The sequence below is a fragment of the Myxine glutinosa genome, chromosome 5, assembly GCF_964187855.1.
Source record: "Myxine glutinosa chromosome 5, kmMyxGlut1.1, whole genome shotgun sequence".
Taxonomy (NCBI): domain Eukaryota; kingdom Metazoa; phylum Chordata; class Myxini; order Myxiniformes; family Myxinidae; genus Myxine; species Myxine glutinosa.
The window spans coordinates 41,663,844-41,679,902 of NC_136265.1; positions in this window are offsets into that span (position 1 = coordinate 41,663,844).

A 16,059-nucleotide genomic window follows, 5' to 3' on the forward strand; every position below is an offset into this window, starting at 1 on the left:
AAAAACGAGAAAGTATTACCACGTATTATTTATTCGTGTGCTACTTACCTCTGAGAGCTTTTTTCTCGAGCCCACAGGTCACTCTGGATTAAGCTCAATGAGCAGCTTCCTGCGCTTTCTACATCCAGCCATGGCTTTTGTGGACAGGAACCTGTTTTCCTTATTAACTTAAGCTGATACACAGTGACCCTGCATAGTGTTTCACTAGATTTGGTTTCAAGGAGTGGGATCATTATTTTGCATTTTTGTGTCGGCATTTCTCGAGCTAGACTGGAGGTACGCACACTCACCTCTGAGCTACCTGGCCTGGGTTTGAATCCCGACCAAGCTCTAAACTGTCATCGCGGTGCTTCTCGGATGGACGGTAAATTGGGCGTCTGGTATGCTGGCATTAGTTGGTGGATGTTAAACATCCCATGGTGGCCTTTTTCATGAGTAGGCAAGCTATCGCCGGCATCATGGCCAAATTCCTAAATTCCCGCATTATTAACTACTTAGTCGAATGTCAGGCCTGGCCAGCCTGCTTCGCCGAAAACTTGGGCCAAAAAGATCCCCCAGCCAACCTCACAAGAACGTGGGAATAATTGTGGCCATTAAAGGAAGAAGTAGAAGAAGAAGAAGAGGAGGAAGAAGAGGGAATGCCGAAAATTGGGCCAAAAACATCCCCCAGCCAACCTCACAAGAACGTGGGAATAATTGTGGCCATTAAAGGAAGAAGTAGAAGAAGAAGAAGAAGAAGAAGAAGAAGAGGGAATGCTGAAAACTTGGGCCAAAAAGATCCCCCAGCCAACCTCACAAGAACATGGGAATAATTGTGGCCATTAAAGGAAGAAGTAGAAGAAGAAGAAGAAGAAGAGGGCATGCCGAAAACTTGGGCCAAAAAGATCCCCCAGCCAACCTCACAAGAACATGGGAATAATTGTGGCCATTAAAGGAAGAAGTAGAAGAAGAAGAAGAAGAAGAAGAAGAGGAAGAAGAAGAAGAGGGAATGCCAAAAACTTGGGCCAAAAAGATCCCCCGGCCAAGCTCACAAGAACGTGGGAATAATTGTGGCCATTAAAGGAAGAAGTAGAAGAAGAAGAAGAAGAAGAAGAAGAAGAAGAAGAGGGAATGCCGAAAACTTGGGCCAAAAAGATCCCCCAGCCAACCTCACAAGAACATGGGAATAATTGTGGCCATTAAAGGAAGAAGTAGAAGAAGCAGAAGAAGAAGAAGAAGAAGAGGGAATGCCGAAAACTTGGGCCAAAAAGATCCCCCAGCCAACCTCACAAGAACGTGGGAATAATTGTGGCCATTAAAGGAAGGAAGAAGAAGAAGCAGAAGAAGAGGGAATGCCGAAAACTTGGGCCAAAAATATCCCCCAGCCAACCTCACAAGAACGTGGGAATAATTGTGGCCATTAAAGGAAGAAGTAGAAGAAGCAGAAGAAGAAGAAGAAGAAGAAGAAGAGGAAGAAGAAGAAGAGGGAATGCCGAAAACTTGGGCCAAAAAGATCCCCCAGCCAACCTCACAAGAACATGGGAATAATTGTGGCCATTAAAGGAAGAAGTAGAAGAAGCAGAAGAAGAAGAAGAAGAAGAGGGAATGCCGAAAACTTGGGCCAAAAAGATCCCCCAGCCAACCTCACAAGAACATGGGAATAATTGTGGCCATTAAAGGAAGGAAGAAGAAGAAGCAGAAGAAGAGGGCATGCCGAAAACTTGGGCCAAAAATATCCCCCAGCCAACCTCACAAGAACATGGGAATAATTGTGGCCATTAAAGGAAGAAGTAGAGGAAGAAGAAGAAGAAGAAGAAGAGGAAGAAGAGGGAATGCCGAAAACTTGGGCCAAAAAGATCCCCCAGCCAAGCTCACAAGAACATGGGATTAATTGTGGCCATTAAAGGAAGAAGAAGTAGATGTAGGGGAAGAAGAAGAAGGAACGTAAGCATTTCTAAGTGAACAAAACAAGTTCAAATTGTTGTCCCACTTGTGCGAAGCCAAAAGCGTGGTTAAGCATTTGGTTCACTTGGCCTGTCTGTCTAACCATCCGTCTACAAACGTCAGTTTATGATCGAGGAACAACTTCACTTCACTTGACACGACATGAATCGGAAAACAAATGGGCAGTTTAGCGGTAGTTTGGCTCTGGATTCGTCCTAATTCCGCAGGTGCAGAGGGGGACGGGTAATTGTTTTAGTCTGTTTGTCTGTCTGGCAGTCAAACAAAATTGAAAGTCATTCCAAACAGGAAACACAGTTTTTAAGGACATCATGAAGGACACAAACAACATAGTAAGGGAAACATATGAAAATCTGTTAACTAAATTGTTACCAAAAAATTTCTTCACCAATATGTTTGTAAAGGTGTGTAATAACATGTGTTAAAATGTTGAAGGTCAACTCCCGTGGGAAACCCAGAAAAAAAGCTGTTGAATTCGGGTACCGAAAAATTATTTTCGAGAATTTTTATTTTTTTTAATCGGCCCTTAAGTAACTTATGAGGGGTCAAATAAGGGTTTTTCATGATTCTGAGTTGATTGTTAACATTTATATTTCACCACAGACACTCCTTTGTGGAAAAATAATTTCTAAATATATCTCATTTTATACTTTGCAGAACATGGAGTCTAGCAATATGGATGAAGACGTTACTCCACCTGTGCTCAATTGCATCATCTGTGCACGCTCGGATACACCAGCTGAAAGGCTCATACAGGCAACTCCAAAGGGATACTCAACTTTATTGAAACAAGCAGAAACTGTCGAAAATGTTACTGTTGTGGAACGTATTGTTACAGACGTGGCTTGGATGTTATTTCCCGAGCGGTTTTATGGTATGACCACGTCTGCACAAGTTACCCCGATTGCACCCGGGGTTGACTAGTCGCGCTATGCTAGACCAATGAAGGAAAAAGAAGACACACGGCTGGAATTAATACGACACGACACCAGGGATACGGTTCTCAAAGGTTGTTATTACAATTGCGGAAGGTTTAGATTACAGGGACAAGAGGGAAACATAGGAAGGTGGGCACTTAAACACACTTATATTATCCCCGGACAGACGACAGGTAAACGCGGGACAAGGCTCACTCACACGGGGTTTGATGGCCAGGAAAGCGGCAGTCGATGGCTCAGGTGCACCTGGCTCAGGGACAGAATCACGTACGGTGGTGTCCAGCAGATGCGGGGAGGTCGCTCAGCGCTCGTGGGTCGCGACTTTGGTGGAGATGCCGGGGAGGTCGCTCAGCGCTCGGGTGGGTGGCGTCTTGTCCTTCCAAGCTCGGGGCGCATCTCCCTTTTCGTCCGGCGCGGGGCCGCGTATATATCCGGCGGGGAGTGACACGCCCTCGGCTCGTTAGCGCCGCCCCAGATGGCATCGGCCCATGGCTTCTCATTGGGGGCGGGGGTTACCGGCTCCGCCCTTGACGAGGGGCCGACAGGGAGCCCCTTCGTGGTAACCCCGTGGAGCGCGTGGTCAATGGTGGCTAACCGAGCCGGAAGGAGGACGCCCACTCCCCATGCCGTCACCGCGCCGCCCCCCTCTTTTGTTGTTGTTGTTGTAGTTGGCGCTTCTTCATGGGGAAGAGATGCGGAGAGGTATGGGGAGGTCCTAAACTTCCTAACAGGTGCCATATAATCACATTCTGGTGCAACGAAGAGTCATAATTAATGGAAACAAGTCCTTAACTGACATAGATTAAGAATAACTAGCAAGATGTCCTATAATTGTCTACGTGTGGTGCGGGGGACCTGGGCACGACATTTAATGGGGGGATGAAGGGGAAGATCGGCTCTAATGGGTGTTGTTTACAGACAATGGGACTAGGGAATGGGGTAAGGGAGAGTTGGGGAGTATCGGAGAAAATAGGGGAATATTTACAAGCGGATATGGAGGCCAAATTCCATATTCGCAACATTGCACCCTTCTCTACCCTCGGGGCGTCCCGACCCGATAAATTTTTACCTACTTTAGTGTGGCACGCAATGTAGTTCCCTCTACTATTAACTCTACCCTGAGTGCGACAGTTTTACAGATATTCACAAATGAGTAAATATGTCCCCCTGCGACGTTGCACCCTTCTCCTCACAGAAACACACCCACAGGATAACCGAATCCGGAAAGAATTCTCAAACTAAACATACAGCCGGTAGGGAGCATTATTTACAAGACTACGCTGCTATTTACACTACGATCCAGGACCTGTTTTTGGAGGAACACATGCAGATGTTATGCATAGAGAGAGCGCGCTTGCCAACATCGATACACCAACCCACGAGTGCTCTGTGGCCGACGGCCTTTAATAACGTGCAGAGCACCCTTTCCGAGCATCAACAGCACCACCCCACCACCAATCGGTGCAGTCACCATTGTTCAATGATTAAAAATAAATGCGACAACCCCTAACCCTGCAGGTGTCTCTTGCTCTTCTTGTGGTGCACTTGGTGTCAACTAAAAGTGGTTCACCTGTATGGCATAGGTGCCACGTTGACCCATAGGTCCTTCCACGGGTGGTGCTTGGCCGCAAAAGAGCTGCGGTCCATTGTGGGTGGCCACAAACATTGCGGTCCATATGGTGTATCGATCCAGGCAGCGAACAGCGAAAGTGCAGGCCCACAACTGCGCAGCCAGCACCTCTCTCTCCTCTCTCTCTTCCCCAAAGCCAGATCCTCGGAGGTGGGAGACAAAAGAAGCAACAAGTGAGTAAGGTGGTAAGGGCGCAAAAGTGCACGCAATATAAGGTAATGCACACTGGGGGCACATGGGAACCAGGTGAGACAGGTACGTTCCTATCGTACGCCCCCCCCCCCCACCAGGTAACCTACATGGCCCCTCCCTTACCCCTTACTGTATCCACAAAACACAACACTACCCATAAACATCTACTTTACAAATCGACAAACATCCCTACTGTCTTCCCCGTTCCTCCCATAAACCAAATTCGTCTTCTCTCCCTCCTAACCAATCAAATTTGCCATTTTCAACTCTCATCAAAATTTGCCATCTCCAACTCAACATCAAAATTTGCCATCACCAATTCATCATCAGTCCCTCCTAGGGAGGGAGAGATGGAATCACCCCAATGTCTCATCCACGTCGTGATGCGTCTCACAAATCCAACAGCAATTCTCATTTCTGCAACACAAACAAAGAAAACACAGGTGTGGAGTCATCATCATCACCACAGGTAAGTGGCTGCGTATGGTGCGACAGGTTCATCAATCCTAACTATTTCCTAAATGACTTTACAACTTTACACTACCCGGGGTCGTTCTCCGGCCAAACCATTGGCTCTCTTACACTATGGGTTCTAAAAACCAATTCCCATTGGCCAAACTGTGGTGCTTTTCAATTTGGGGTCTCACTCCCCCGATTCATCTCCCGGTGCCCTCGCACAATTTCCGGGCTGTGGCGTGTACCTCTCCCAGCGGGTCTACCCACCTGCACACCTCCACCACTGCAGTTGCCACCCGAGCTTACCTAGCTCCTCACCCTAACCTAACTAACTGGGGCAGGCCCTCTGGCGCTCTCCCCACTCGGTGCCCTCTCTGGCACTGGGCTACCCGATCCACACCCGGGATCCTCAGGCACCCACTCACAACTACCGGCTCCCAGAGCCCACCTGCGGCCTCACCTGGCCGACATCCTCACAGTGGTGGAGTGCCCAACCAACTACACACACTAACAGGCTACACGCCCAGCCATTTCCACAACACTAATGCACCCATCCACAACACCATTCTGCAACCGCACCACAAATGCCAATATCCAACCACAATTTACCTGTACCCTCTACCTAACACTTACACTACCCGCCCCGGGTACTCGTGAAAGGGGTCTACTCTTCCCCCATCCACACCTTCGCACCATGCACACCACTCCGTACCACTTACTCCAACTCTCTCCACACACCTGTACCTGCACACCTGTGCTCTCACACCTGGTGCCACCGGCACCCTTCTCTCCCCAAGCGCATTCGCGCTGATCCACAACACTCACTACTCATACACTGCTCCACACACCTGCCCAGTTGCACACCTGCGCAATCACACCTGTTCAATTCTCACAAACACGGCATCATCTCAGCTAACTACTCCCTTCTGAAACTTGCGCTTCCCAGTCGTCCCTTTAAACTATTGCGCTCCCTCGTCATTATCATCCATACTAATCTACCTGCGTCCCCACTACAGGTATCAGTCACTAAATAACCTTAACGTTACCTAAGGTCATCTTCTCTAGATCCCTACACACCATATCCTAACCCACCCGGGCTAGTTTTCACTGCCATACACCCCATAAGCTATTGCTCCTTTGCCCCACCTGTGAGGGATGGTGGATTTGCCATCCCACCACATCGGGGGTCTCTCACTACCAATTTTGCACATCAAATTTCAACAAATTAAAAATTTGCCAATCACTACCCATCATCTGCCAATCACTACTGCCAATCCCTTGCCAATCATCAAATTTTGTTTTTCTCCAATTTTGGGTCCAAAACACTAACCTCATCACCCAGTCTACTCACTAATACCTCTCGGTGCGCCAATCCCTGTCCAAAGCCCGGCTTCGTAAAGCCAAGCAATGGATGCTGGTTGTTTTGTGCCAGCGGCTGGATGCGTCCGGCACTCGGTGCAGGGACGGGGGCTTACCCGTGCCGAGATCCCACGCACCACCTCGGCGTGGAGCCATCCAATGTCCCGATCTCGACCTGCCGGCACGTCTCACCAAAAAGTGGTCGCCATGACGACCCTTTCTATCGGGCCGCCCGCTCCGCCTAGTGGAGCACGGACGCGGCCGTTCAAAGCGAGGCCCAGCACGCACCGAGGGCCCGATTCGGCTATAAGTCGTTCTAAACTCTACCCCGTCTAACGTCGATGCTTCACCTGGACGCTTACTCCCCGCAGCCCGTTCCTTGCTCACACATCCAGCCGTGCCCATGCTCCTCGTACCTTTCCTTACACACCCAGGTACCCTCATTCCACTCACAGCCTTGGTCACACACCTGACCACCGAACACTTTGGCACACACTCGTTGCTCGCACACCTCACCAAAACACCTCTTCGCGCCCCCTCCTCAGTCACCTCCTCTGTGACAATCACAGGTGTGCTCTCATTCGCACACCCAACCACGTGCCTCACCACCAACTCCAGCGTGCATTCCCACTCACGCTCTACCATTCCAGGTGTGCATCCTTCCATCCCAGGTGTACATCCTCGCTCACCTGTCACAACTAACTCACGCTCCATGTCACTTTCACTACTTTCACCTCCATTCCTGACAGCGCACTCACCCTTACTCTTGACAGCGCACTCTTTCCTCATGCACCTGTCCGTCACACACCTTTCTCGCGCACACTCTCCCGTTACACCCTCTGTAACACTCACCACAGGTGGACACTCTTCCTTACTTCTGACAGCGCACTCTTTCCCCATGCACCTGTCGGTCACACCCCTTTCTCGCGCACACTCTCCCGTTACACCCTCTGTAACACTCACCACAGGTGGACACTCTTCCTTACTTCTGACAGCGCACTCTTTCCTCATGCACCTGTCGGTCACACCCCTTTCTCGCGCACACTCTCCCGTTACACCCTCTGTAACACTCACCACAGGTGGACACTCTTCCTTACTTCTGACAGCGCACTCTTTCCTCATGCACCTGTCGGTCACACCCCTTTCTCGCGCACACTCTCCCGTTACACCCTCTGTAACACTTACCACACCGCGCTTCCATGTGCTCCCTCGCACACGCGCTACGACCGACTCACTCTCGCCAGCACCCTCACTACTCCTTGGCACGCACTTTTTCCTCACACACCCCAGAGTCGGACTTTCTCGCACACCTCCTCTTTCGCACACCAGACCTGTCGCACACTTCACCAACGGCCTCTCACGAACACCCGGATCCAAACCAATCCCCAAGCTTTTTAAATCCCCTGGCGCATCATACGCACGACCATATTGGTCACCACTTACACCGGGTCCTCTTTCTCTTCGCTTCTCCTCCATCACCTGCGAATCCCTCATCCGGTTAATGAGCACATCATCACGATCCAAACACAGACTTTGGACCAATTCTTTTATCTCCTCTTTTATCTCTTTCTTATCCCCTCTCCGTCGCTTCTTAATTTCGCTCACCCCTTCTTCCACTTCTTCTAATTTGTGCCTCACCTCTTTTATTCCCCGGTACGTCTCCTCAAGCTCGTCCTCCAAGGCTACCTTGACCGTTTCCATGTGCGTCCTCACCTGCCGGTCCTTCGTCTCCATTACCTCTATGACCTCGTCCAACCTCGTTGTCAGTCCCTCACGTACCATCTGACATTCCCTCTTCGTCGCTACCAAGTCATCTTTTAGTTCTTTCTGTGTCGCCTTTAAACCTCCTAATACCGCAGTGTTCCTTTGAACCTGCTCCACTAACTCCGTCTGTCCCACCGTCAGCTGCTCCACCTCCTGCGTCAGGTCCTCTATGCCCCCTTGCAATTTTACAGTCCCCTTTCTCACCTCCTTCTCCATGTGCTCCTTACAGTGCCTCACCTCCTCGCGCACTCCTCCGACCTCCTCACTCACTCCTCTTCTGATCTCCTCTCCCATCACTTGCATCTCCTGTCCAGATGCCACCCTCATCTGCTCCATTTCCTCCCTGTGAGCATCCAGTTTGGTTTCTACCCCCATTCTGACCCCCTCTATCTGCTGCTCCATTTGTTTAACTTCCCTTTCCGCTTGGTCCCTCATGTCCCTCAATTTGCCTTCCATACTGTTTTCTAACCCCTCTAACCCATTTTTCACTCCCTCTATCTGATTCTCCTGGGCAGCCATTCTATTTTCTACCCCCATTAACCCATTTTTCACTTCTTTTATCCCGTTGTCTAACCTCTCAAAATTATTGTCTAACCCCTCACTGGTACCCCTCGCTTCGTCCCTCATTACCCCCATTTGCTCACTCTGAGCCCTCGCTTCGTCCCTCATTACCCCCATTTGGTTTCCCAACCGCTCACTATCAGCCCTCATTCCCATCATTATTCTGCTTTCCATTTCTTCATTATTCTTGTCCATAAGGGCCTTCATTTGCATAAAAAACAAATTCCAATCCACCGGGGGCGCTGCCACGGTCGCTGGCGCGGTGATCAGCGAGGCGCCATTTTGCGCGCCCGCTTCTTCGTGCGTGACGGCGCTATTTTGCGAACCTGCCGCCCTCACTGCTTCGCTCTCCTCCTGTCCCTCATTTTGGTCCTGGATCGACCCTACCTCACTCTCCTTTACCGGACCCCAGCTGTCTTGATCCGCCATAGCGCGACTTTCAAAATTCGGTTTTTATTTTTTATTTTCGTAAAACAAATTGAAATTTCGCCGTTATAATTTCGCGCGGGAAACGCGCTCCGAATCGATTTTCCCTCCCAAAATTTGGGCCTAACTAATTTAGTCCCGGGTTCGAATCCCACTTCTGACACCAATTGTTACAGACGTGGCTTGGATGTTATTTCCCGAGCGGTTTTATGGTATGACCACGTCTGCACAAGTTACCCCGATTGCACCCGGGGTTGACTAGTCGCGCTATGCTAGACCAATGAAGGAAAAAGAAGACACACGGCTGGAATTAATACGACACGACACCAGGGATACGGTTCTCAAAGGTTGTTATTACAATTGCGGAAGGTTTAGATTACAGGGACAAGAGGGAAACATAGGAAGGTGGGCACTTAAACACACTTATATTATCCCCGGACAGACGACAGGTAAACGCGGGACAAGGCTCACTCACACGGGGTTTGATGGCCAGGAAAGCGGCAGTCGATGGCTCAGGTGCACCTGGCTCAGGGACAGAATCACGTACGGTGGTGTCCAGCAGATGCGGGGAGGTCGCTCAGCGCTCGTGGGTCGCGACTTTGGTGGAGATGCCGGGGAGGTCGCTCAGCGCTCGGGAGGGTGGCGTCTTGTCCTTCCAAGCTCGGGGCGCATCTCCCTTTTCGTCCGGCGCGGGGCCGCGTATATATCCGGCGGGGAGTGACACGCCCTCGGCTCGTTAGCGCCGCCCCAGATGGCATCGGCCCATGGCTTCTCATTGGGGGCGGGGGTTACCGGCTCCGCCCTTGACGAGGGGCCGACAGGGAGCCCCTTCGTGGTAACCCCGTGGAGCGCGTGGTCAATGGTGGCTAACCGAGCCGGAAGGAGGACGCCCACTCCCCATGCCGTCACCGCGCCGCCCCCCTCTTTTGTTGTTGTTGTTGTAGTTGGCGCTTCTTCATGGGGAAGAGATGCGGAGAGGTATGGGGAGGTCCTAAACTTCCTAACAGGTGCCATATAATCACATTCTGGTGCAACGAAGAGTCATAATTAATGGAAACAAGTCCTTAACTGACATAGATTAAGAATAACTAGCAAGATGTCCTATAATTGTCTACGTGTGGTGCGGGGGACCTGGGCACGACATTTAATGGGGGGATGAAGGGGAAGATCGGCTCTAATGGGTGTTGTTTACAGACAATGGGACTAGGGAATGGGGTAAGGGAGAGTTGGGGAGTATCGGAGAAAATAGGGGAATATTTACAAGCGGATATGGAGGCCAAATTCCATATTCGCAACATTATGAAGGAGGCTCAAAAGGAAGGAAAACTGAGGTACCACCAGAAGTGTAAAAATGCTCTGTACAACAACTTTGTTGCAACCACCAAGAAGTCAGCTCAAGCATCAAAGGCAGAGAAAGAGTCATCAAAGTTGAAGAGAAGACGCACTACTTGTGAGTTCAGTTCATCAACTGGCTGCAGTTCTAGAAGATCACAGTCAGTTGACCTCCTGTATAAGGATGTATGCATTCTTTGCAACCAACCAGCCCAGCTCTACAAAAATAATCCAGCACAAGCTAGAAAGAAATACAGAGTGCCAGATAATTTGACTGCAGATACACTGAAGGCAAGCTTGCTGAAGACAGCACGGAGTCGCGGGGATGACTGGGGCACTGAAGTCACTGGACGCCTGGAAGGGATCAACGACTTGGTAGCAGAAGAAACACTGTACCTTTTTTTTAGGTTTTGCGAAGGGGACGCGGCGGCTGAGTACATCGACATCTTCCTTGACACAGAAGCCACCAAGGAAACAGTGATTCAGGCTGGTACTGCGATTTTCAAGTACATTTACCATGGATGAGATACTACATTGGGTGAAATTCGGTACAACATGTTCTCAAGGAAGGCAGCGGCAGGAGTGATCAAACCAGAGACTCTACCTCCAACAGAGGGTGCAGCTGCACAACATTCACTCCGTGCCTACCTGCAGACCCGGGACTGGATCCTTCTACAGAGCATGTCTCTGAACCCCAGTGACTATGGATGGACAATAGGTGTGCATGGGTATGAGCCAGTTCCAACACTGGACCCCACGGCTCCTGAGGAGCTATTGCAGTTCACGAGCTGTAATTGTCATGGAGATTGCAGCAACCGGCGATGCAGCTGCAAGAAGAATGGGGTCACGTGCATCTCGGCCTGTGGAGTCTGTAATGGCATTACATGCAGAAACTGCAGTCATGATGTTGTTGAGTCTGAAGAAGACATAGACAATGACTGTTGAAACTTCTGACATTGTGAATGAGAAATAACTCTTGAGTATTATATATGTATGTGAAATAAAAGCTACTTTGTGTGTAAATGTAAAAGTGAAAATATAAATGTTAACAATCAACTCAGAATCATGAAAAACCCTTATTTGACCCCTCATAAGTTACTTAAGGGCCGATTAAAAAAAAAAAAAATTCTCGAAAATAATTTTTCGGTACCCGAATTCAACAGCTTTTTTTCTGGGTTTCCCACGGTAGTTGAACTTCAACATTTTAACACATGTTATTACACACCTTTACAAACATATTGGTGAAGAAATTTTTTGGTAACAATTTAGTTAACAGATTTGTGAAATATCTCATAAAATGCCCTTACTAACAGGCATGAACAACTAATGTAACGTGTTAGGTAGGGCGGTGTAAAAGACGCGGCTGCAACGGCGGTAAACTTCCGGGAATTTTAATTTTTCAACCTTTGAAATCTTTATTTTATTTCAATTGAATAATATACTTGGACACTGTAGAACACAAATCACCTTGTTGGCTTAACGGCTAAGGTTCCTGGCTTGAGATCTCAGGGTCCTGAGTTTAAGTCCCTGTCGTGCCGTTAATCATAGCATACCTGTGAATGAACGGCCTCAGCTATTCGACTATATAATCAAGAAGTTTCGAGGCAAAGGTGCACAAAGCCATTATTTGTTCTTAAATCCTGCTTTTCCATTCCTTCATCTTTATCCTCATCTTCTTGATCTTAACTCTCTGTTTCTTCTTCTTCTTCTTCTTCTTCTTCTTCTTCTTCTGCTTTTTTTAACGGCCCCAATTATTCCCACCTGGTGGGGTCAGTCATGTGAAACTATTCTGCTGCAAGAAACGACTGGCTATGCCTGATGTTCGACTAAAGGTGGCAGGAGTTTGTAATTTGCTCGGCGTAACGGCGATAACTCGCCGACTTCACGGGAGACGTTGTGGGATGTTTAGGTCATTGTCAGGAATTGTCAGGAAACCTCAGAAAGTTGTAGAGGTGGTCACAATTGAGAAGCCTATTGATTTTGAGGTCAAAGGTCATCTTGAGGTCAAATTTCTAAAATTGTCATTTTCCATCCAATTCACTTGAAAGTTGAACAACATTTGCATATTGAGTCAATGAATTGGGAAACCAACGATTTTTGAGGTCAAAAGGTCAAAGTTCAACTCAAGGTCAAACTTCTAAAATCATCAATTTTCATCTGAAAAATCATCCATTTTCATCCGATTGACTTGAAAATGAAACAGCAATCGCATAGTACCTTATTGAATTGGGAAACCAGCTATTTTGAGGTCAAAGGTCAACTCAAGGTCAAACTTCTAGAAATCATCAATTTTCGTCTGAAAAATCGGCAATTTTCATCCAATTAACCTGAAAGTTAAAGAGTAACTGCACAGCACATCACGGAATTGGAAAACCAACTATTTTCAGATCAAAAAGTCAAAGGTCAAAGGTCAACTCAACGTCAAACTTCTAAAATCATCCATTTTCATCTGAAAAATAATAAATTTCCATCAGATTGAACTGAGCTTTGATTAAGATCATCAATTTTAATCTTGACGAAATGGACAATTTGATGCATCCATGGCAACATTTTTGGGTGGGGTAGGGTGGATATTGCGAGTGTCGTGCTCTGCATGACCTCTTTCTTGTTTAATCGGAAATCTTATGGAAAATTGGTTTGCCACAAAGGATAGTCGATAAATCATTCCATTAACCACAGCATAATCAGTACGGAGATGGATAAGTCAATCGCTGATTGCCTGCATTGTTTCACAGCCAATCAGGATGTCTTTAGCCTGGCCTTGGCTTAACGGTTAAGGTGGCTGGCCTAAGATCTTACAAGGTCTTAAGTTTGAGCCCTTGTCATGTAGTTACATAACACCAGGTGGGCTCAAGCCCCTGTTGGTGTAGACTAGATGGATTTATGGAAAAAGGCCATGTATAAGTTTCTAGGTGCATTTTTGGGTAAAAGTTGGGAACCTCACTTTTTAACATAATTAGTGTATGCCGAATTCGATTAACCCGGTTCCCAACCCGAATGTTGAGTTTTTGAGTTTTGAATAAACTGCTGAAGAACTTGGGCATTGGTGAACTCACAGAGGAGACAATCAAATCTGCAGAAGCGTTCGTCTGCAGAATATATAATGTGCACAGAACAACCTCTGTTGATTCAGCACGACATATGTTGTTCTCCAAGCCTGGTAAACCAGAAGCAATGTCACCGACAAGTGATGCTCTTCATTTCCATTTGATGCGAGTGCACTATCAAGCCATGGTATGCAGAAATGCTCATTGTGCCATACCTGACCTTCCTGCACCTGTGGAAATGGGATGGAAACGTGATTCAGGACGAGAGCCTATTCTGATGTCACAGAGTCCAATCCCAAAAAGTTGCCTCGAGATTATTTGTTGTACATGCCAGAAGCAATGCAAGACTCGACGCAGCAAATGTCGCTATTCATAGTTGAGGTGCACATCAATGTGTGCCTGTCAGCAACAGAGTGATGATCAGACCCCTTGTATGAATTTGATGTAGTTTGGCAAAACAACATGTGTGACATTCCTGAATGTTTGTGCTTCATGGCCATGTATACTTAATTTTAGAATAAACGGTTGTATGAAACATTGTCTTATTAAAACCATTTCCCATTTTATAGTGTCCGATTTCAATATCGGTTTGAATGTCTCTTTCAATATGTCGCCAACCATAATATAGACCAGATGGATTTATGAAAAAAGGCCATGTATAAGCTTCTCGGTGCATTTTGGGGTAAAAGTTGTGAAGTTAAAGTAAAAGAGCTGCATGTATATATATACATGATATATAAATGCTTGTTCAAATAAAATTGTCCAAAAATGGTAATTTGGTGGCCATTTTGTTTATGCTAATTAGAAGGTCAAAGACTCAACATTTGGCTTGGGAACCGGGTTAATCGAATTCAGCATAGCCTAATTATGTTAAAAAGTGAGGTTCCCAACTTTTACCCAAAAATGCACTGAACATTCACATTTCTCAGAAATCCGTCTCGTCTGGTGGCCCCGCAGCAACCAGCACCCACAAGTTCCATCCAAAATGATGATATGGGGAATTATCGCCGGCATTCTTAACAATCACAAATTCCTGTTGTAACCTACAGGGGGCATCGGACCGAGGGTCCGGCCACGCTCCTTTGCGTCGCCGCGCACGAGGGTATAGAAGTGACGCAATCCGCTCCGTCGCCTCAATTCGCGAAAATGAAGGTGCATCACAGGAAACAAATCGACAAAGATGCATACCGAACTGGCAATGTCATTTGTGAATAGGAACAGGTGGCCAAATGGAAATGCAAGCGCACGCAGCACATTCGAACGACAGTTTACCCGCAGGGTTTGCAAAGTATGCGCTGGATTCCGGGCACAGCAAGCAGCCAGGAGCAGCAGTGCTCCCCAAGCAATCTTCATGTCTGCAGGAAAAAAAGGGGGGAAAAATGACAAATACATGCATGGTGTTTTTTTGGCACTGCGACAAAATGGCAAACCGGCTGAAGTTAACGGGCTGATGGAACGAGCGAGCGGAGCAATTGAAGCGAAATGTCGCGCTGTAGGTCGCAGTGAGTAAACAATTGCAGAAAACGTGTCTCATGCCAAAAGTATCATTTGGACGCCACAAGTTGCTAATTCCTTTGGCTTCATGAAAGTGTTGGTAAGGAAAAGAGAATTTCCATGTCAAGTGACTTATTGGCGCTTTGGCGACACTCTTGTTGCTTACGATTGATGTGACTGATGGAGTATTGATGATGTAGGATTATGGGATCACGGATGTGTGTGATTGTGTTGTTATATAATTCCTCAGGTGTAATCGTAGCAGTGAATTTATAGTAGATGTTTTTCATTCAATAACTAGATGATATTGACAGAACACTTACCCCACGCAGTCAACTTGGTGTAAGCCAACTGCTATGTTTTTTAAGGTTGTTTTTTTTCTTAGATCCAATATGGCTGCCAGACAACGCAACCGATGACATCATAAATTTACATTCTCTAATATAATTGTTGCATAGATCACGCTCAAGAAATTTCTAACTGATCAGACTAAGCGTTGTACTTGCCCAATTATGACGTCATAATGAAGACACCATTGACGTCATCGTTAACAACACTTATTCCCCATGCATGGTTCTTTACAATGAGCCACGTTTTATTTTTTCCATGGAGTGGTTTTCGAAATATAGAGGTGCAATTTTCTTCCAAGATGGCGTGTTTCCAAGATTTTTTCCACGTGACATATGACGTCATAATTATGAATAGAAATTTTACAGGAGGAGGCGCTCCTATGGTGAAAATTTCGTGTCAATCGGACCAACGGTTGCTGAGAAAATGAATTTTAAAAATGCAGACACTCACGTACGACATACGTACGAACGCACCCGATCGCTTAACCTTGCTTTTCGCTTCGCGAGCGCAGGGTCAATATGTGGTTACAGTGGCACATGACTCGCAACAAACTATTCCCACTGACAAG